Source organism: Spermophilus citellus, assembly GCF_964194105.1.
Source record: "Spermophilus citellus genome assembly, chromosome: 5".
Taxonomy (NCBI): Eukaryota; Metazoa; Chordata; class Mammalia; order Rodentia; family Sciuridae; genus Spermophilus; species Spermophilus citellus.
In genome coordinates this window covers 94,896,834-94,919,007 of record NC_138186.1, presented here as the reverse complement: position 1 = coordinate 94,919,007, position 22,174 = coordinate 94,896,834, and positions in this window count along the sequence as shown.

Here is a 22,174-nt window from a genome sequence, read left to right as displayed (position 1 = left end):
AGCTCTAGCCAGAGACTTAAATTAAGGCTATCTGTGAAAGCAGTGGCTTAAGGTTCCAAGCATTTCCTGATCGCTTGCCTGGTGTGCCGTGATTGTCCTCAACCTTAACACCACTGCTGTGTTTCACCCGAGCAAGTGTGCAAATGACTCCTGACAACAGTTTTTAAAGTGCCTTGCTGACTTCTTACGTGTTAAGAGCCTATGCTAGGACATGTGTATGTCCGACCTGCTCACACACAGATGAGGGCAATGCCAAAGAACCACTTATGCCTTCTTTGCAGTTCAATCTTGGATATCCTTGCTAAAGTGATCATTCCCCTGGAATTGCTTTCCTGTCTTAGTTTCAAAAATTTCGAAGCACCCTAATAGGTTTCTTTTATCAATTGCTTTCTCTAAAAACTGAAAGAGCAGCTTTGCTTCCTAAGAACAACAAAAAAAATCATGAAAAAGGATTAGAAATCCTATTATCATCTTTCTGAGAATATAAAATCTAAGTTTATAAAACATATAAAGATACAGTCTTTTTGACAATGGATCATATTTAAACTGTTTATAGTTTTCCAATAGCAATAATTACTCCTTGGATAAACTTTATGGTTATAATAATGCCAGTAGTCAAAGCAGAACTTAAAACTAGAAAAATAAATAAAAGAATTATAACAACGTTGAAAACACAAGCTATCTGGTTCTGATTGAATCATATATTTTATTAAAATCTTTCCTTTTAGAACTATACCCCCTTGCTACTGTGCAGTCATTTAAAATTGGTTTAAAAGATGAGGAAGCCTAATTCTTAAAGGGGCCCCTTAGGTATATTAAGGAAGTTAAGCACAACACTTAGGCAGAATTGTCTGAATTCTGACTATGACTTCAAAATTATAAAATATCAACTACTGCTGCATTTCTCTTGAGGATATCAACTATAATTTTGTAGTCATGTGTATCACTAGGAATTTACAGACTGTACTAAAAATTTGAAAGAGATCTCAGCTTTCTTTATTTTTTCAATAATGTGAGTAGGGGCCAATTTGAGGTTATTTGAAATCTGTATCATTTTATCTTTTTTTTTTCTGTTTAAGTGCTTGCTTAGTCCCTGCTAATTTCTAAAATTTAAGATATATGTTCATGAAAACTAACATCCTTAGCAGTGGTTTCAGTTTAAATTTGTCAAAATAATAGGTTTCTATTTATAATTTAGGGTTGCCTTATTTCAGAAAAATATTACTTGACAAATCACTACTGTCAAAATATGTTTCTTTAAATTTGTTTGTCATAATTAATACTATTTTACACAATCTACTATTTTAAATGATCTTTTTAGGCAATATTTGTTTAGAAAAATGAGAACTTTTAAAGCCTGAATTATTTGATTTAATACCAGACGTTGTTCTTTCATTCATGAAAACAAACACACACAAAACAGGACTTTTGTCATTACATACATCTTGAAAATTTAAGATTAGTCGGTCTATTTCATAGCCTTTCAATAGGGAAAACATTCATTCATTCATTCATTGACTCAGTCACTCACTCATTCTGCAAGGATTGGGTATAATAGATACTTTTAGGGCCTGAAGATGTATACTAGGGGAAATACAATTCTTTCCATGAAAATCTTTACCAAACAGAGAATATAATATAAAAAGAGGACTTGGCAGAAAATATGAACCAATTACCTATTTTACTTCTTCATACTTTGAGAGGGGATCCAGAGGAAAATTACACACAAATAATTCAGATTTGGCTGTGGATAAAACTCCACCCAGTTTTCTGGTTTCTGATCCTGTTGATGGGTCTCTGGGCCTCCCTTTTGCGTTTCTGTCTACCATCCTTTCTCCAATTCTCACACCACATGAATCATGTGCAATATATCCACAGCCCACTGCTTTTCTGTGATTGTCCCTGATGTCCAACCAGTGTCAAACCACAGCCTCTCTGTCTCCAGATGATCTGCTTTTGGCCAGAAGAGAACACAATTCCCGCAGAGGGCTGTATCTATTTCTGTGACCTCTTCTACAGGCTCTGGGTTGTGTTCCATGCTTAAAGAAGACTTTTTGGACGGAGTAGACAGCTGAAGAACAGCTTCTATGTCTTTTCTGAAAGCCACCTCCCACCCCAACCCTGGGGGTCCAAATGGGAAGGGTGATGCAGCCTTAATGGAGCTATCCCTTTATAAGAACACCTATCTCCCCCTTGCTGCCCTAAATTAACAGTATTTGCCAGGCAGATATAATCTGGGGCCCGGTTGCAGTCAGCCCACCTCCCACCGCCTGAGTCAAAGCCTGTTGGCAGCAACAGGAGTGAGGTGTTGCTGACTGACGCATAATTATGGTGGACAGAAAAATGTAGACGTGTTAGCAAAGTCAATATTATGGAGACCTCTGTCTCCCCAAATATTGTAAGTAAAAGATATTTCTAGGGTATAGCCAATTACATTCTCTATTTTTACGACCAGTCACAAATGTATTTTTTATTAGCTGGTGTGTTCAATGTTTTGAATGCATAGCCCTATTTCAATCTCATTTTAGTTTGTGGTAAGTGCAAAACGATTTTTGCTGACTTGAAATAGTGAAGCTGCTCTCTTTTAACTGAACTGCAGAGCCCGTTGTACTGAAAGTTTATTCCACAGCCTTCTTCGATTCTGGCCTGTAAATTAGTCTGTGAAGTGGTGTTTATTTCTGAACCGAGGGGTTAAGACAGCCTAATTATATGTTTGTGCAGGAGAAAACACCATGCCCCACCGTGAGCAATTATCCTGTCCCCCTTTCATAGTTTAATCTAGTTTCAGCGAAGAAGAATGAGGAGATAGCCTGTCTTCACCTGAAACTTAGCTACCACGCATTTTCAGTGTTAATTAGAAATTTTGTTCACTGGAGGAGTGACTTCTTGGCATAACTCAGCTTCCGACCAAGTGGAGGGCATCTGGTGAGGCAACTCAAGGTGTCTTTGTGGATTAGACGTCTAATTCCACCCACGGGGCAGCACGTGGCTGGGACTCTTGCCATACTTCCAACTTGATTGCATGATGCCATTTTCCCTTTTTTACACATTTAAAACACTGGATGCTATGTACGGCAGGCAAGAGACTATTAGGATACTGGGCTCTGTGTATAGACTCCCCGCCTCCTCCTGCCCAAATGAAAATCCCGTTTTTCCTAAGGGACTTTTTCTTATGTTAAGAAGGATGTAGCCAATAAAAACCAGAACAAGATCAACAGGTCAGTGTCTTTAAAGTTGGTCATAAAATGTATCACAACAAAGAATCTGTAGGGTAGGAATTGCATGCAGAAATACCTCTGTCTTTGTTCTTGGACACTTCTCTGTCACAAGGGCAGCATACTTCTGTTTCTCTTCAAAAGCATTTAGCTCATATTTTCATGCACAGGCATATGCTGAAGTCTCGCAATGCATAGGTTCAATTTCCTCTTAGGAAAATAAAAGATGCCCTTCATGTCTTCTGGCACTCAACTAGAAATGCTCATTGTCATTGAAACGAGCTGAGGGAAGAACCAGTTCTTTAAGAAATAGCATCTCCAGCATGGTCCAATCTGCTCTGATGTGATGGGTTGCCTCCAGGGAAATAGACTTCTCATTATTAGCAAATTTCCAACCTATCACTCAGTTTTCCCCTTTTCTATTCCATTTTCATGAGTTTTATTTCTAGGATGAAACAATATCTCTCGTCTTCTCCACCCTACCCCCAACTCTCAACTTTTTTGCCTCTTATGCAAGACTGAAGCAAGACTTCCTTTCCTCATCCGTGAACCTTGCTGAGTTCTTCATTAGTTTAACTTAGTTTCTATCTCTTTTTTGAGGCAGGTTATAAGTGCACTGTGCTTCAAATACAGGCAAGAAAACCTGGAGCAGTAGGGAGGGGAGGTTAAGTGCTTCCATACCCCATTTGTTTTAGGAACATTTCTGCCATGTTGTAGGGCAGCCAAGCACTCTGAGGCAATCCGTTGGTGGGTCTATTCCATCTTTCTCTTCTTCTATGCCTGTGAAGGGAAAGTGATTTGGGTGGATGGAAGTTAGTGGTACTATCTGAAGTTTCTTTATTATTTTTAACCTTAAACAAAATGTCCCAAAGATTATATACTTATCCCAGAGAAATAATTCTAAGGACTCCTAATCACTTTCCTCCTATGCCATGATGTACCAGTGATATTTTCCAGTTAGAAACCACTGATGTTTTAGCTGGACAATCAGATTATTAGTTCTTCCATTTAGCAATTATTTGTTGAACACCCACTGTGTGTCAGGCCTTATTCTCATAAAAAAACATGTGCTGTGCTGCTGGCTTCTTGGGCTTGTTTCTGCTCTGCTAGGGCACAGGTTTTTTTTTTTTGTGTGTGTGTGTGTGTTTTTACGCATACAATTTCCCTGATCATTTAGAATCTGAATTTCTTTGAAACAAATAGTTTTAATCTCATGAAGAAACAGTCTGTTTTAACGCTTTGCAAACCAGAGTGAAAAGATGAAATGCGGAATTCAACTTCTCTAGGAGTTGATCTTAACACAAAACTTGAGGAGTAGTTGTCCAGTGGGGTGCTGGGGGCAGAAAAGCAATGCTACAATGCTATGGCCACAGTTCTACAGAGAGGGCTTTGTGGCACTGTAAACCATGACTACCTCTGCCAAACATTCTACTTTAGTTTCCTTTTTATTTCAGGGAGCCATAGGCAAATGACTAGAGAAAAAAAAAAACAACTTTTTTTTTTCCAACTGGAATCTTGTTTTCTAATTAATAAATTTAAAAGGGACTCTTTCAAGTTTGGTTGAGATTTAGTCTAACTGCAGAAGGCACAGGTTTAACCTCTCTATTACATCTCCTCTCTGAAGGTCAGAGAGTTTAAATTCCTAAGTAGAGAGTCACAATGCAGGTTAGCAGCAAGTCAGGATGAGATGCCAGGGTTTCTGTGTTCCACTTCTGCATTCAAACCAAGTACAGCAGAGGTAACTGGAAGGCCCACGGCACCATCTGCCATCTGACTCATCCTGCTTGTGCTAGCAAAGGTTCAACTTGGCCTGACAGTCAATAATATTTAGAAAGTACTATTTAGAGGAATATATAGATGGGGATTGTTAGAATATTCTTCTCCAAGTCCATTTGAAAGCCTAGAAATAAACCTTGTAATAGAATGTTTTAGCTTATTGTACTAAATTCTTGCTTGACTTACAGAATCTAATTTCTGCCTTAAATTTCAGTTATGCCAGATTCCTTAAGGTTTTTGATTTATTTTTTTTTATTTTTTCTTTTTAGATATATATGACAATAGAGTGTATTTTGACATAGTATGCATATATGGAGTATAACTTCCCATTCTGTGGTTATACATGATGTGGAGTTACACTGGTTACATATTCATATATGAATATGGGAAAGTTATGTCTGACTCATTCTACTGTCTCTCCTATTCCCTTTCCCCTTCCTTCCTTTCATTCTCCTTTGTCTAATCCAATAAACTTCTATCCTTTCCTCCCCTGCTACCTGCCCTTATTGTGTTTTTAAAAATTAATTAATTTATTTTAATTAGGTATATATGACAGCAGAATGCATTTTGATTCACTGTACACAATTGCAGAACAACTTTACATGTCTATGGTTGTACACGATGTAGCGTCACACCATATGTGTAATCATTCATGTACTTAGGGTAATGATGTTCATCTCATTTCACCATCTTTCCTGCCCCCATGCTCCCTCCTTCCCCTCCCTCCCCTTTGCCCAAAGTTCATATTCCTTAAGTTTTAAAAATCTGGACAAAAATATAGCTCATACTGTCTTATATGAACATGTACAGGTATTACACTGGCGCTTGAGTTGAGTAGAAAAGGTGGCCACTAAAGACCTCAACAATTCCTAGGAAATAAGCCCTGATAGGGATGGCTGCACAGTGATGTGGTGGACTGAGAACACTTGAAGTTTGGCCTCAGAGAAGATGAAGGATGTGAGAGAAGCTACCACAAGGGATGGCAGAAAGGATATGGGCATTATGGGTGGAAAGACTCAAGTTTGAAGGCAGTCTTTGCCCTGTGTTAGCTGTGTGGTCTGGAGGTTTTCTAGTCTTTCTGAAAAGGCTAATACAATGGTTGACATGTTTTAACAAATGAAGTGGAATAGCAAATGTAAATGTATTTTCAATTTATGAGTGTGCAGACATACATACCTGTGTACGTAGCCATGTCGTGGAATGCTACAGTATTGCTTGGCATTTCATACTGTGGTTTATGGTCAGAAAAGAGTGAAAATCACAAGCCAGGTAACCCTTGCACCCTTGAGTGTTGCTGTATCATCACCTCTTGCTCCAGTTTGGGTAATCCCTGCTCTCAAGTGTAACTGAATTGGCAAAAACCATCCTGCCTTTCCTAAACCTTAATTATTCTTCACAGCCAAAGCCAAATGAAAGTTTTGGCTTACACAAGATATATGGAGAAAGTGATGATTTGGGCTGGAGCACAACATATGAGCTCATTGAAAAACCATGAGATTGTGTCTGACAGCATTCTACATTAAGCTGGGAGTAACTTTCCTGTCAGTGACATGAGCCAAATGTGAGGTAAACTGAGGTACAGTAAGAATCAGCTGCAGCTGGAGGAGCTACACACATATGCACTTGGCACATGATAGGCACTTTTCTGTTAGATTCTTGTAGGAATCAGGTTAAGAACATTCCAACACTTATAGTAACTGGATTTTCTATTTGCAGGTTCAGTCTCTGAGCTCAGAATGAGTTCTCTGAGTGCAAACAGGACTTTCCTTGAGACAAAATGCAGCTCCTTTGTGTGGAGCAAATCTAAATCCAAAAAGGGCAGCAGCCAGCCAGCCAGCCAAGCCCTAAATGACAGGCTTTCAACATCATTCAACTTCAGACTCTACAGTTCAGACACTCTATGTCAACAACACCTATGTCTTAGTGTCCCAGGGTGGGCAAGATTTTCCAATAATAACATCTCCTGCAGGGTGTGGAGAGTGGTCCCAGTCCATAAGAACTTATAAATCCCCTAAGAGAACCTGTGTCATTATGTCCAATGAAGGAATAAAAATGTCCCCTCACACCCATTCTCTCCCCTCTCTCTATTGACTAGGTCTATTATTGCATTCTTGGTCATGTCTGATGACTTGATCAGGTCTTTGGGAAGCAGTGTAATCTAAAGATTAGGCAATTTGGATTTGGCATTAATATGTGTGAGTCTAAGTTGCCCTGACTAGCTAGTTAGATTCCCTAAGATTCAGCTTCCTCACTTAAATAGTAAGGATAGCCATAGGATCTAACTCATTGGGTTTCTGTGAAGATTAAATGAACGTCCTAGGAAGTAGTTATTATAAGGTAGCTGTTGTTCATATTTTCCTCCTATGCTGTTTGGATCATGGAAGTGTAAAATTATCCATAAGAATTATTTTTGCAACTTTTTTTTTTACTAGTCTGAGTACAATGAAGACAGAGAGAGAGAGAGAGAGAGAGAGAGAGAGAGAGAGAGAGAGAGAATGTAAATATCCTTTGTTGTTGTCTTCCTCTACTCAAGTTTAAGAGCTAAAAAATATGACAATTCAGACTAAACTCAAAGAGGCTCACAACCCCGTGATTTTTTTCTGAGAAATAAGAGGTAAAAATTATTATTACACAATGATGCAGATTTTACTTTATCTAAGAGAAACAAGTCCAGCATGATGAAGCAAAACTTTCCATAGTTAAAGCAAATATTTCCCCCATTTTGTGGATTTATTTTAAAATCATAAGACAGCTAGGAAAGTAGGGTAATATTATTTCTCCTGTAGATGCTCAGGCCAAGTTACTACATGGCTGTGTCTTAAAGACCTTGGGAGGAAACAAAAAACCCAACCTCAACACCAGGTGGAGGCTTTTGCACCTGCATTTTTTCTCCTATAAATCCTGCTATCAGTGTGTCCAAATAACAATCAACAAGTGAATTCCATCCTGAACTTTCAAACTAAAAAGCTCTATTCTGCAAAGTCATCTTCAGAAAATTCTTGTAAGCAGCTGGGGAAAATATCAGGAAATTTCTATGAATTATATGATTATTTAAAAATTTGTAACTTAAGTAACCTTGTCTTGTTAGAATTATCTTGATAATAAATAAAATATATTAGTCTTATTTTGAATAGCTTTGTCTCTTTAATCATCCTTATTTTCCATATATATGTATGTATGTATGTATATATATATATATATATATATATATATATATATATATATATATATATAACTTTTTAGAGATACTGTGTTTAATAGTTTCCTCTTTACAAAACTTTGCCAAATGAAAAATGGAAAAGAAATCAAAATACTTTAAATAGGAAAAGTCCTCATTTTCATAATGGAGAAATGGGTTATTGTATTAAGGTTTTCAGAATATAAGGAATTGGCTCACATGGTTATTGAGCCTGGAAAGTTACAAATATGCAGAGCCAATGATTCTGTTTGAATCTGAAGGTCAGAAGCTCCCATGATGTACCTCAAATGCCACCAGGCAGGAGAAATTCTCTTTTATTTAAGGAAGGATCAGTCTTCTATTCCACTTAGGCCTCTAACTTATTGGTTGAAAACTACTGACACTATGGAGGACAATCTGATTTATGCATTCTCTCAATTTAAATGTTAACCTCATCCAAAAACACTTATACAAAAACACTCCGAATGTTTGACCAAATACCTAGGCACCATGTGACCCAGTCAAATTGACATATAAAATTTACTATAGCAGTTGGCTCACAAAGAATCCATTGATATACTCTTGGAAAAGTTTTAGATTATCTAATAATAATAAGTACATCACTGGTAAACAAAACAGCAGGAGTCAGAGTTTAAAGACAGTAAAATTCACAAAACTAAACTTTATTATTTTTATACAGGAGTTAATAACTTTTCTTAATTTTATATAGAGGAATTATTTCTCAAATAGTTATCAACTAGTCAGAGGTTGTACAATCTACCTAATAAGTATTCCTGCATCTGGGGATGTAGGAGGCTGTCAAAAACTTGCTTGGTCTCTAAGCAAGGAGACAAGGGCCTCAGTAAATCCTGGGGATTTCCTGATATACAATATAGAAAAATGTGGGTCAGTGATAGTTTATCTGAGTGAACTATTAGTTTCCTGAAGAACTGCTTTTACAGTGGGCTGATCACTGGGTCAATGATAATCAAGAGACAAGTTTTGCCTGTGCAATACCATTGGCTGTCTTTGCCGGGCTATGAAATCACTGAAGCAGTGTCATCAGATCTATGCCAAGAGTAGAACTGGAAGCGGTATCAATGCAGAGGATTATAGAACAAATATTCAAATGGAAGGCTAGAAAAAGGAGCCAAACTCACATGCTAAAATTGTGACAAAGTCATATATTTATGCTAAAGATCCAGTAACACAATTATTGAATAATGACACTTTGAAATCAGCTAATAATGAAAGTCACATTAGTAGGCTATGCTAATATCTAAAATACTGCAAAAGCAATATCAAGAACAACCTACATCTGCTGAGTGCTTTTTATTTTCCAATACTCTGTTCATTGTCTGCAATGGTTATCTCAATTCTTGTAGAAAAGACTCATTCATACAAGAAAGTAAACACCATCTGAAGGTCCAGAGAAGGTGTCCGGTGAAGGCATCCAGAGTAGGTGAATCCCACTGCACTGTGCAATGGATGCCTAATGTCTATATGATCAAGTCCAGTTCTGGATGCAAGATTTTAGCAAGGGTGTTGTTGAAAAGAAAGTCTGAGGAGAGTTGCCTGGTTGAAGATGGCTTTAGTTAAGGAAGAAGAACTGCTTTAGCTTGCAGCTAAATAATAACAAGCACATCACTGATACTTGAGTGAGGTCAAGAAGGGGCATGGTACTTGAGTGAAGTCAAGAAGAGGAAAGAGAGCAAAAGCAGCATCACAGCGTGAGAGAAAATGTGAGGAAGACTTGACTCTCTAGTGGTTAAAGCTGTGTATCGCCAGCATGTGCTACCACATGAAGCACTGAGCACTCCAACAGCAAAGATTCAGAATGAGGTTGAATGCCCACTTCTTAGTGATGTTTAGGATCACAGAATTAAATGAGAAGATAAAATATATATAGAGAAAAAATATATAAAGATTGAGCATCTCTAATCTGAAAGTCCAAACTCTGACGTGCTCCAAAATAAAAAAAGCTTGGTGAGTGCTGATATGACAGAAGTGGAAAATTCTATACATGACCTCATGCCATGGGTTGCCAATGAAACACAGGCACACTAAATGTGTAAAATTACTTTCAAGACTATGTATACAGGGTATATATGAAACAAATTAGTTTTGTGTTTAGACTTTGAGTCCTATCACCAAGATACTTTATGATGTATATGCAAATTTCCAAAATCTGAAATTCAAAACACATCTGGTCCCAAATGTTTATTAAAAAGGACTCTCAACCTGTATCCCTTCTATAGTACTTCATGTCTTTTAGAGCATTTATCAACCTAATCTTACTTTTTGTAAATCTTTTTTATATTCTACAAATTCATGATTCTGATGTTGACATTCCCTCTCCCTCTGGTCTTCTCCCTCTTTCTCCCTCCTGGGGTAGAAAGCATGAGGATCAGCTTTTTCTTGTGTTCAGAGAAGAGCATAACATGGAGTCAGGAAGAGGGGCATTCTTTCCTGATGATTTCAGTATAATCAAAGGGGCAATTATGATGGCAATTATGCTTCTAGGTCATTTGCTCTTCTTTGTCTTTGTTCCACAATTCAATCCTGTAACTGCTTAGGATAGAACTTTCTTGTGCTTTTGTACTAAAAATATTAAGAAACATGTATGTTTTTCTCTCTGGGAAACACCCACATCTGGCATCCTGTGTGATGAGCATTTTATGATCATTGTGAGTTCAATAGAGAATGTGTGGGGGCCACAGATGAAGAGAGGGTAAAAGAAGTCATGGAGGCATTTTTATGCATACCTCACTATTAACAGCAACAAATGTCTGTGCTACTCATTAGCTTTTTGCTTTCAGATTTGTCTCTGTCCTTCCTGCCCTGCTCAGTATTGCAAAGGGCCTCACAGTCTCAGCTCCCACTGGGAAGCCTCCACTGTGTTTCTTGAGTCCCACAGGCCCAGGATTGGTTGTGGCTTCCTGCTTTGGTACTAACCAGTTTCCCTCACCATATGCTATTTGAGTTTTCAGCTCTCCCATGCCGTTGTATTAAATGCTCCCTGCAGACTAACATGGGCTCTATTTTCCTGACTCAGCCTTGTCCAGTGCAATGTTGAATCAACATCTGTCACAGTAAATATCAGTATTCAGTGCCAAGAAATAGAGTAAACTTGAGGTTCCCAGTTACAAGATTATTTTTATGGGAGAACATTCTAGAGATGTCAGGCTGGACTCTGAGGAGGAAGAGACTCTGGATATTCCTAGAGTGTATATTCTTTTAATGTGGTGGAACCATGATGTATTAGCTAGGAAAAACCTTCTGAAGAAGCCCAAGTCCAATAGGACTTTATTTTCCTACATAGCAAGTGTAGAGATCAGCAATTGCTTGCCATTTTCTGCTACTTCACAATATTAGGGTTTTAGATTGGCATTTTTGTGGGTCTTTCATTCTTTCTCTCACAATTGCAAAAAAGGTGCTGTAGCTGTCTCAGGAAGCAGGAATAAAGGCAGGGCTGGGACAGTGATGATGCTAGCTGCATCTGTTATTTTTCTAAGGAAAATGAAAACATTGTTGTAGATTATTCCTTATGTCCCTTTGACCAGAACTGAATCACAAGGCCACCTGCAGCTACAAGGGAAGCTAGGAAAGTGGGGGGCAAGTGTGTCACCATGAATGTGGGTGCAGAAAAGTGGTATCCATGGGTCCTCCTTTGCTTTTATTCCATTCCAGGAATTAGCTTTCTCTCATTATGCTTTTGTGTAAACTCTAATTACATTTTCGAATTAGCACAAAACTTCATACTTATTCTTAGTTTTATTTATTTTCTTAGACAAATGTCAACAGTGAAGACTTTCTTCACTGTTTTTAATTAACACCTTAGCTATTTAGCAAACATCACCTATCCTTGTCTTCCACAGGAGGCAACTGGCCCCAAAGAAAAGATGATTTGCTATGGTGATGAGAGCTGTGGGGCCTGGGGAAAGGCTTCGAATGGCTCCCTCCAGAATAACCAAATGTCCACATGGAAGAAAGTTCTAAGCTTAGGCAGGTATCCTAAGGAAATCAAGTTCTGTTTGTCATGGAAGTCAATCATTTGGATGGAAACATAAATTGAAAATTTAAGTTCTTTAATCAGGGAAAGACCACTGCCTACCTAATGCAAGATGTTTATGAAAAGTAACCAAGTATTAAACCAAAACAGCCAATACTTAAAATAAGAGTTAAAAATTGATTTCCATGTCCTCCCTCACAGCCCTTTTAACTCTTCTATGAGCAGCTGTGAACCAAGTGCAATAATGGTTGCCAGATGCCATTTCTTGGTAATATGGATTGTCTGCTACTGGGGGAGGGGGGTCGTGTGCATCATAAAACGAATTTCTTGTTCAAAGTTACAGTTTAGGGGAAACTTTGAAAAAAGTCAAATTGCTTAACACAAACAATGGAGGAAAAATCAATACCTCCTACATTTTGCATCCAATATAAGCAATTAGAAATATTTGTGGTTAAAACATCAGATGTACAGGCTTTCTGGTTTCAAACCCTTACAATTGGCACACTAGTACCATTATGGGTTCCTTGCCACAGAACTCTAGAAGATTGCAGGGTATGAGGACATAAAACTACAGGGTCCTTGCGGTTTCTCTAGAAGAATAGATGTTTTTGATAAAAAAAAAAAAAAGATCCTTCATGTGAACAGGCTTTAGGTGGTCATGTTATACCAACACTCCGTTTTCTGGGTTCTGTCTTATATTCATTGCCTCTTATGAACCATAGGACTAAAGATAGAATTTTGGGGTTGAAAGGGATTTTAGGAGCTAGTTAACCCCAATTTTTGCCCAACAGCCTTCTAACTGCTATTCTTACTTTTACTCTCATTCCCTATAATTCATTCTCCACACAGCACCAGGGTGTTCTTTTAAAAATGTGCATTTGAGAGGGGAGGGGAAGGGGGGATAGGAAGGGCAGCAGAATAAAACCAACATTATTATTGCTGTATGTATATAGGTGACTGTATGACCAATGTGATTCTGCAACCTGTACAATCAGAAAAATGAGAAATTATACCCTATTTGATTCAAATGTATGAATTGTCAAGATCATTGTACAGTCATGTGTAGCTAATAAAAAAATGTGCATTTGATCCTTTCACTTCACCATTTAAAACTTCTCAATGTCTTCCCACTGTACCTTGAATAAAATCCAGACATTTCCCTGTGATCTAAAATGACCTTCTAGAACTGATCTCAACTTACCCCTCATTTCCTATTCTGCATTCTCCTGCTCAGCCATATTGGATTCTTTTTCTTCCTGAAACATGCCTGCTTCATCCCCCTAGAGGGCTTTGCTCCTTCCATGCTCTCTGCCTGGAATGCTTTACCCCTCATTACTTGGCAAGGTCTTTTTTGTCTCCCAGGAATCAGTCCCGTGGCATCTTCTCAGGAAGGCTGCTCCTGAATGCTCTATCTGGGGAGCCCCAACTCATTGCATCCCACCATAATATCCTCTTCCATTGTAATCATGTTTCCATCTCATCACCAAAAATTATATTTTTCATTTTTTATTTCCTAGTTTATTGTTTGTCTCCCTTTTCTAGAGTGGAAGGCTGATAGAACATGAATCCTGTCTGTCTGGTTCACTAAGGTATATCTCTGATACCCAGAATCAGAATGAGTATATCCTAGGGTGTGATCACATCTCTGGGCAAAGGGGGAACTAGACCCCCTGAGAGAAATTTTGGAATCCTGTGGGTTTATCCCAGAGATGTCAAAGAACAAGAGTGAAGTTCTGGAAGTATATCTTGAGTAGATGACTGCTGGTAACACCACTGATACTCCTCGACTCAATGCTCAACTGAGTCACTTTCTTAGGTGTTTGGGGATAAGGTCAAATATTTTGCTAATAAAATATTTGAACAGAAATAATAATGAATCATTTTTTTTACATGGGGATTGCCTTTGATATTTTAGGTTGGACATTAGGTGGTTATGCCTGAATCTCCCGAGCACAAATAGAACACTTAATATTCTTGGCCCCTGTCCACTAACTGCCTTCTGCTGGCCCCCACCACTGTGATAACCACTCATCCTTCTGCAAATGCTCCCATGAGGAATAGTGGTTACTAAACCACTAATTACAAGTTATTCTATAGCATGGTATTGACCCATCACCTGGATAAATTAAAGAAAAAAAGGTAAAGCGTGCAACTGAACAAACAAAAACACTCCTCACATCATATGCATTTTAGTGAGGGACTTCTTCACACTTCTGGCTCTTGCAGGGCCTGTGAGTACCTCTGGGAAGAGATGTCACTAGGGTAAGTGTGCCCAGGAAGACCAATAGTCTTTACTAGAAAACAGCTTGATTCCTTCCCCCATAATAGAATTCTCACTATGGTATAGAGTGGTAATAGATGTAGGTCTAGGTCTGATAGCACCTCAAAAATTAACTCCTTTTATTTCCCAGGCTCTATTGGGGCTATCACTCTGCTTTCAGAATAATGCTCACCTATTTCCTCCATAACTGCCTCCATCATATGTATCTTGTTGTCTACTCTCACACTGTGAGACTATCAGGCTCAAGGCAATGGTTAATACTTATCTCTACCTTATATCTAGTTTGTGATTCACCTTGCTTTTTTTTTTTTTTTTTGTACTAGAGATTGAACTCAGGGGCACTCGACCACTGAGCCACATCCCCAGCCCTATTTTATATTTTATTTAGAGACAGGGTCTCACTGAGTTGCTTAGTGCCTCAATTTTACTGAGGCTGGCTTTGAACCTGTGATCCTCCTGCCTCAGTCTCCAGAGCTTCTGGAGTTACAGGTGTGCACCACCACACCTGGCCTCATCTTGCTTTAAAATTGTAATAAAAAGTATTGGCATTCTTGTTCTGAATAAAAATTGTTTCCAAATCATCCTTATAATAGACTGCACTCTTGGTAATAACTCCTTTGCATTGATTACTATGTTGGAAGAACAAAGAAACAGACTATGTTCCCCAGGAAAATGATGATGGTGATGATGATGATGATAGTGATCAAGTAATGGCTAAATTTATTGCCTTTATTATGGGTTGGGCACAATTCTTTTTTTTTAAAGAGAGAGTGAGAGAGGGAGAGAGAGAAAGAGAGAGAGAGAGAATTTTTTTAATATTTATTTTTTAGTTATCGGCGGACACAACATCTTTGTTTGTATGTGGTGCTGAGAATCGAACCCGGGCCGCATGCATGCCAGGCGAGCACGCTACCGCTTGAGCCACATCCCCAGCCCCTGGGCACAATTCTTAACAATTCATATTTTAACTCATTTAGTTCTCACAGCAACCTAGTAGGTGACTATTATAACCCCAATTTGTATTAGAAAAGAATGTAAAACATGCACAGAGAGATTAATTAGACAATCTGCCCCAAGCTAGTGAATTGTAGTGTTCTGAGTCTACATAACTACATAACCCTGTGGATGCAAGTCAGGCAACATGAACAAAAGAAGTGAGCCAGATTCAGGAGGTGACTGGGATGATGGGGAACTTCAGGATGTGGAGCAATTATTCCCTGTGTAGGGGCACACCCTGTTCTCCTCCGGCATGTGCCCATGCAAGAAAGCAGACTCACTGTTGCTCAACTTCCTGACTTCTTTGCAGGGGATGCAGACAATCTGCAAATTTTCTCAGTTTTGACTCAATTTTATTCTGTGTCCTGAGTGAAATACTGATTTCTGCTACAGAAGAACTCAGTGTTTTTGTACATAAGTTTTCCCTACCAAAACAAGAAGTATAGGTTGATGTCAAAACTTAAACTCTATAGGTTTCAAGTAATTAATATGATGGGGTATGCCAGATTTTCTCCATTCTCTTCTGGTTCCAAGAATGTTCTCTTTCTATTTTTCTCAAGTCACAAACATCTGTTTGTGACCATTCAGCTAATTGGGCCCCAATGAATGTTCTAATGAGGGCAGAGTGAGCAAGCAAGTGGGTTTAATGCCCATGGAAATGCATGTTTCTAATTGTGCATTCAGTGAAGGTGGAAAGGTTAAAGTAATGAGCTGCTCTGGAGAGTTCTGGCTAAGAGAGAGGACTTTGTTGTTTCACATTTCATCTTGGTCATCATCAGTGAGATGTGCTCTTATTTCCACCATGGCATGGATTGCCAAGAGGCTCTGCTATTACATTCCATTATCATGCCATTTCTGAAAGAGGTAAGTCTGTTCTTACAGCACATTGACAGTGTGCAGGCACCATAATTGCCCCTCTCTCTGCTGCATTCCAACATCTTGTATACAGCTGTGAATGGCTGCATTACTGCCTATTAATCTGGGGTAGGTTTGTTGAAGGAGAGAGTGCCGTAGAGTATAAAAGGATAGTCACTGAATTTTCCATGTGGCATTTCTAAGAAGGAATGGTAACTGGAAGCGGAAAGGAGCAGTCAGAGGAGGAGGCTGTCAGTTTTATGTTTCAGTGGTAATCTGCATCCCTAAACCCTTCCGCTCACCCTGCATTCTCAAGAAAGCATGGAGTCGGGGTCCAAATCAAAGGGCTGGGTTTAGAGAGTCTAATCCAAAGGATTGGAGCTCAAAAAGCTTGGCTGTTTGAAGAAGTTGTGAAAACCTGTTTTAGTTGAGTCACACTCAGTTTATTGACCATTGCAGATGAGGATGAGCAGCCTTTTTAAAAATGGAGGGTTTCTGTTGCAATGCAAAATTTTTGGTTCCTGAAGGCACAGGGCAATCGGATGTGGTAGGGGAGCTTTTACTTTTGATGTTGAGAAATATCTTACATTTTGAAATTTACTGTCACAAAATAAATTGAATTATCATTTTCTGTTTCAGAATTCCATGTTCAGACTGTTAAAGAGAATCCCTATTACTTCTGCTTTTTCCTACCCCTCAATCAATGCTGTGTAAACCAGTGTCTCCTTAAATTAATATGTTGAAGATTGAATATCCCGTTTAGATGGGATTAATAAATCCTGGTGTTTGACTATGCAGTTGCCAGTTACTATCCTTGTGTGAGTGGTTCTAAGACCTCTGAAGAAACCAAAGTCTAAGGATGCTCAAGTGCTTATATAAAATGACATAATAGTTACATATAATCCATGTGTATGCTTCTATATACTTGAAATCATCTCTCACTTATATTATCTATTATAATACAAATGCTATAAAATATTTTTATACTTAATGTCTAAGGAATAATGACAAAAACTGTACATGTTCAGTACAGACATAGGTTATTTTTCAATTATTTTCCATATACAGTTGGTTGAATCCATGGATGCAGGGTCCGTGGATATGGAAGGCTGGCTGTATTTTCAAACAGTGGGAATGAGATGAGACTCTGAGCCCCTTATTTGGTTTGTGTGACCTGGCCTGACTTGGTCCACTCCCTAGCACTGCCTGGGGCCTCTCTGGGCTTCTATGCTTTTGTTAGTATTTTTGATGCTGTGACTAAAATAATTGGAAAGAACAATTTTAGAGGAGGAAAAAATTATCTGGGAGCTCACCTTTTCAGAGGTATCCATCCATAGATAGCCAGCTCCATTCCTCAGGGCACAAGGTGAGGCAGAACATAGTGGAAGAGTGTGGTGGAAGGAACCAGTTCACGTGATGATCAGGAAGCTGAGACCCCACTTGCTAGATAGAAAATATATCCCCCAAAGGCATGGCCCCAGTGCCCACCTCCTTCAGCCACACTCTACCCGCCTTCAGTTATCACTCAGTTAATCCCCACCAGAGGATTTATTCACTGATTGGGTTAAGGCTCCCCTAACCCAATCATTTCCTCTGATGTTCTCACATTGTCTCACACATGAGCTTTTGGGGGACACCTGATATCTAAACCATTACACTGTCTTACCCTTCTTTAATCATCTTTGCCTTCTTTTAGTTTCTTGACCCTACTAACCTTACTTTTGCCTCAGAGATTTGTACTTGCTCTACCAAATCCTCCTCAGCCCCAAGTCTTTGTTTAGTTCAGTCTTAATTTACCACCTCCCTTTTTTTGATAGTAAAATAGCAATAAAAAGACATTTAAGCTTCTATTCACTATTGGATAATAACTTGATGTTTTCTCTCTTTTTTCCCCCCTCAAAATATTCATTCCATCCTACTTTGGGGCTAAAATGCATAAGATAACTGTAGGCCTGGCTCTAGAGCCAGCCTCATCTGCCTGGGTTGGAATGTTAGCTCTGCTTTCTTGTATGACTTTGGACAAGTCACTTAACTCTATGGTTTGTTTTCCTCTTCTGTAAAATTGGAATAATTTTATTTACACGGATGAATTGTGTTGTCAAAATTGTTACAGAAATTAAATGGGACTAAGTGAGATTAATGCATATAAAGTATAGTGTCTAGAGCATTTTTTTAGCATATGTTAGGCATTATTATCGTTATTAGGGATATCTTTAGAACTTCTTCCTGGTTAGTTTGGTAGCTGTGTGAGGTCCAGACTGTAAGCAACATTGACATCAAATGTGAGCACATTGCATATTCCAAGTATTTTCAAATTATCTTAGTTGGTTGATTACTTGGTGCTTTTTTTCAGCATGTGGTAGACCATTTCTTCAGCATGTGGTAGACTTTTCTCATGAAAAGTTCATTGTTCAGGGAAAGAAGAGGAGTGTCCTAGAGACACATTCCAGCACAGGTCATATTCTAACTTGTGTAACACGGAAGACTCAGATTTTGTCACAAGAAACTCTCTTACCTCAAATCAAAAAAAGGTTTGTTAACACAAGCATTACACTGAATGCTTCCTGATTTTGAACATGTGGCCTGTGGTTTGTGGAAATCATACTGATATTTCAGTTCTTTTGCCCTGGACTGCCATCCTTCTCATCTGCTCCTTCTCAACCTCAGGGTGGCGCAAGGGAAATGGAATAGAGCTTTCAACAAACCCGAAACACTTAAAATGTTCACTGCTCTACATTAATAAATGTTATTCAAAATATACAGAATTATTCAAACATCAAGGGATATGAGCCATGTTTCTGACTTTACAAAGCAAGTGATGTTTCTGCCACAGCAGCAAAGAGAACTGGCAAAGCCATGTGATGATTCTGACAATGGTCTCTCTGGAGGCTGAAGTCTCTCTAGCCTATGTGACAGGCTAGTTGAGCCTTTTGAGGACATTTCAGTCACTTCCTTGCTCATGCATCTGTCACTTAAACCCACAAAGTATCTTTCAGTTTGATAGATCTTATTTCCCACTTTCCACTTACAGGAGGAAGGATGACAGTATTACATTTCCTGCCCTGCAGATGTGCTTGGCTTTCCTTTAAGCAACAGACAGTAAAATCAAAGTCAAATGCAGAGGGAGGTCATGTGCCACAGGTCCTGCCCCCCCCCCCAACATGAGCCAATATCCCTGATAGTAATGCTGCCCTTGAAAAGAGAATCCCACTTTCACTATGTGAGAAGGTGCTTTCTGACAAATTTCTCTTCTGTGAAGATCTTCTCAGAACACCACTCAGTGAGGGAAGAGCAATCTCTTATGAAGAAAATTTCCTGATCAGACTTCTCCAGAGAAATCTGCCAACCACATCTGTGGTTGGTATCTGACACAAATGCTTTCCCCTGATTTTCTTTCCTTTTTCTTATTTGTGAGTTCATTCCTATTATCCCACTCCCTCCCTACCCTGTCTCTGTTTAGAGGAGTCAAATGTGGTATATCAAGCACACGCCTAACAGGAGCTGGCCTACCTGGGTTTAGATATAAACCCCAAATACGTAACCAGTTACTTACTATCTTTGTACAAGCCTTAGTTTCTTCACTGTAAAGTAAGACCAATAAATGATCTTCCTCAGTAAACCTACTGTGTGGAAAATTTATTTTGGCTCAGGGTTTGACTCCTTGGTCACCAGTGATGCCCTTTCTGAGGTCAAGCAGACTTCCCCAGATCCTCTGTAGTAACCACACCACATGGGGACCCCTATCATTTTATAGTTATAGACCTCATAGATCTATAACACATTCTTACTGTGTCGGGTTGCTGTGATGATTGAGTACATGATCATATCCAAAGCACAGTCCCTGAAACATAGTCAGTATCCATCTCACCAAACATTGGCTGCTGTTGTCATTTCCTATCTCCTTGACGCCTGCCTGTGGTAATCAAGAGGATGCTGGGTTTCATCTTTTAATCTGGTTAAGTTTACTCTTCACCTGGAAGAGCCTTCAGTCCTATTGTCTTAAGTTTTTTTCAGACAGTTAAAACCAAAAAACTTCAATAGATAATTTATAAACAACAAGATTCTATCACTTATAGTTCTGGAGAATGGAAACTACAAGATCGAGGTACCAGAAGATGGGTGTCTGCTGAGGGCTTTTCCTCATAGGTGGTGCCTTCTCTACTTCCTCACAGTGGGGTAGAGAGAACGTAGCACTTTTCCAAGGGCACAGATTCCATTCATGAGAGTAGAATCCTTCAGACTCCATCCCTTTTCAAAGGCCCCCCTCTGAATACTACCACATTGGGTATTATGTTCCAACTCATGAATTTGGGGTGACACCAATATTCACACCATAGCACTTACCTTTTGTCCTTCGATGAGTTAATTAGGCAATCTACCAAATACTTGTCTTATTAGGATTATTATTTTGTGTGTGGTGCTGAGGATTGAACTCAGGGCCTCACACATGTTGGGCAAGTGCCCCTCCACTGGGCTGTGCCCCCAGCTCTTTTCATTTTTATTTTGAGACAGGATCTCCATAAGTTGCCCAAGCTGCTCCCAAACCTCCCATCCTCCTGCCTTAGCCTCCTCAATAATTGGGATTGCAGGAATGGAGCACCATGTGCACCAGTTCCTTATTTTCTTTCTGAGCACTTGTTTTCCTAGGTTTTTTTTCAGCTTTGGGGAGAAAAACTGCTTGAGCAGCTGCACCTGATGCTGGGGAAGAGCTTTCTTTTTCAGTGATTGTAGATTTTTAAAAATCAACTTTAAATTGTCTGCCTACTTTTTTTAGTTTTTAAAAATGTTAGTCAGCTTTCTGTCACCTGTGGTAATCAATTTTTTAAGGTTTAGGTCTCAAATATCCCCCAGAGGTCCACAGGCTAAAGACTTGGTGGCCAGCCTATGTGCTTTGAGAGATTGGCTTGGGGATAAAGTGTCCCCCAAAGACTTGTGCATTGAGGGCTTGGTCCCAAATGCAGCGATGTTCAGAGGCAGGGCTCTTGGAAAGTGACTGAATCATGAGGGCTCTGACCTCATCAGTAAACTAATCTATTGATGAATTAGTCATTTGAAGATATTGTTGGTAGGTGTTGGAAATTGTAGGAGGTAAGTCCTAATTGGAGGAAGTATATCACTGGGGTTGTGCCTGAAAGGATTTATTTTGTCCCTGGTCCCTTCTTTCCAACTCTCTCATTCTCTCTTCTCTCTCTTCTTCTTGGCTGCCATGAGATGAGCAGCTGTCGTCCACTATGTCCTACTGCCATGCTGTTCTGCCTCATCTCTGGTCCAAGCAATAGAGCCAGCTGACCATGGACTGAAACCTTTGAAACCAAGAGTCAAAATGAATCTTTTCTTATTTGAGTCATTTTTCTAGAGTATTTTGTCCTAGCAATGAAAAGCTGACTGACACAGAGGTAGTGAAGCCTTTAGGAGGAGAGGCCTAGCAGAAGGAAATTGAGTTTCTAGGGACCCATCCCTGAAGGAGATACTAGGGCTCTGGTCCTTTCCCCTCTCTCTCTCACTTTTCCTTTTCAACTGCTGTGAAGAGAACAGAGTCCTTCTATCTCATGCTTTTGCCATGAAACACTGCCTTGACACAGGCTCGAAGCAATAGTGCCAGGTGATCTGAACTGAAACCTTTGAAATGATGATCCAAAATGAATCTTTCCTCTTTTGAAGTTGATTTTCTCAGATATTTTATCACAGCAATGGAAAATTGACTAATACATCAATTTAAAAAGAAGAAAGGTTTATTTTGCCTCAGTTTTGGAGGTTTCAGTCTATAGGCAGTTGGCCCCATTGCTTTTGGGCTTATAGCAGGGCAGTACATCATGATGGGAGAGCATGGCAGAGGAAGCTGCTCAGCTCATGGTGGCCTC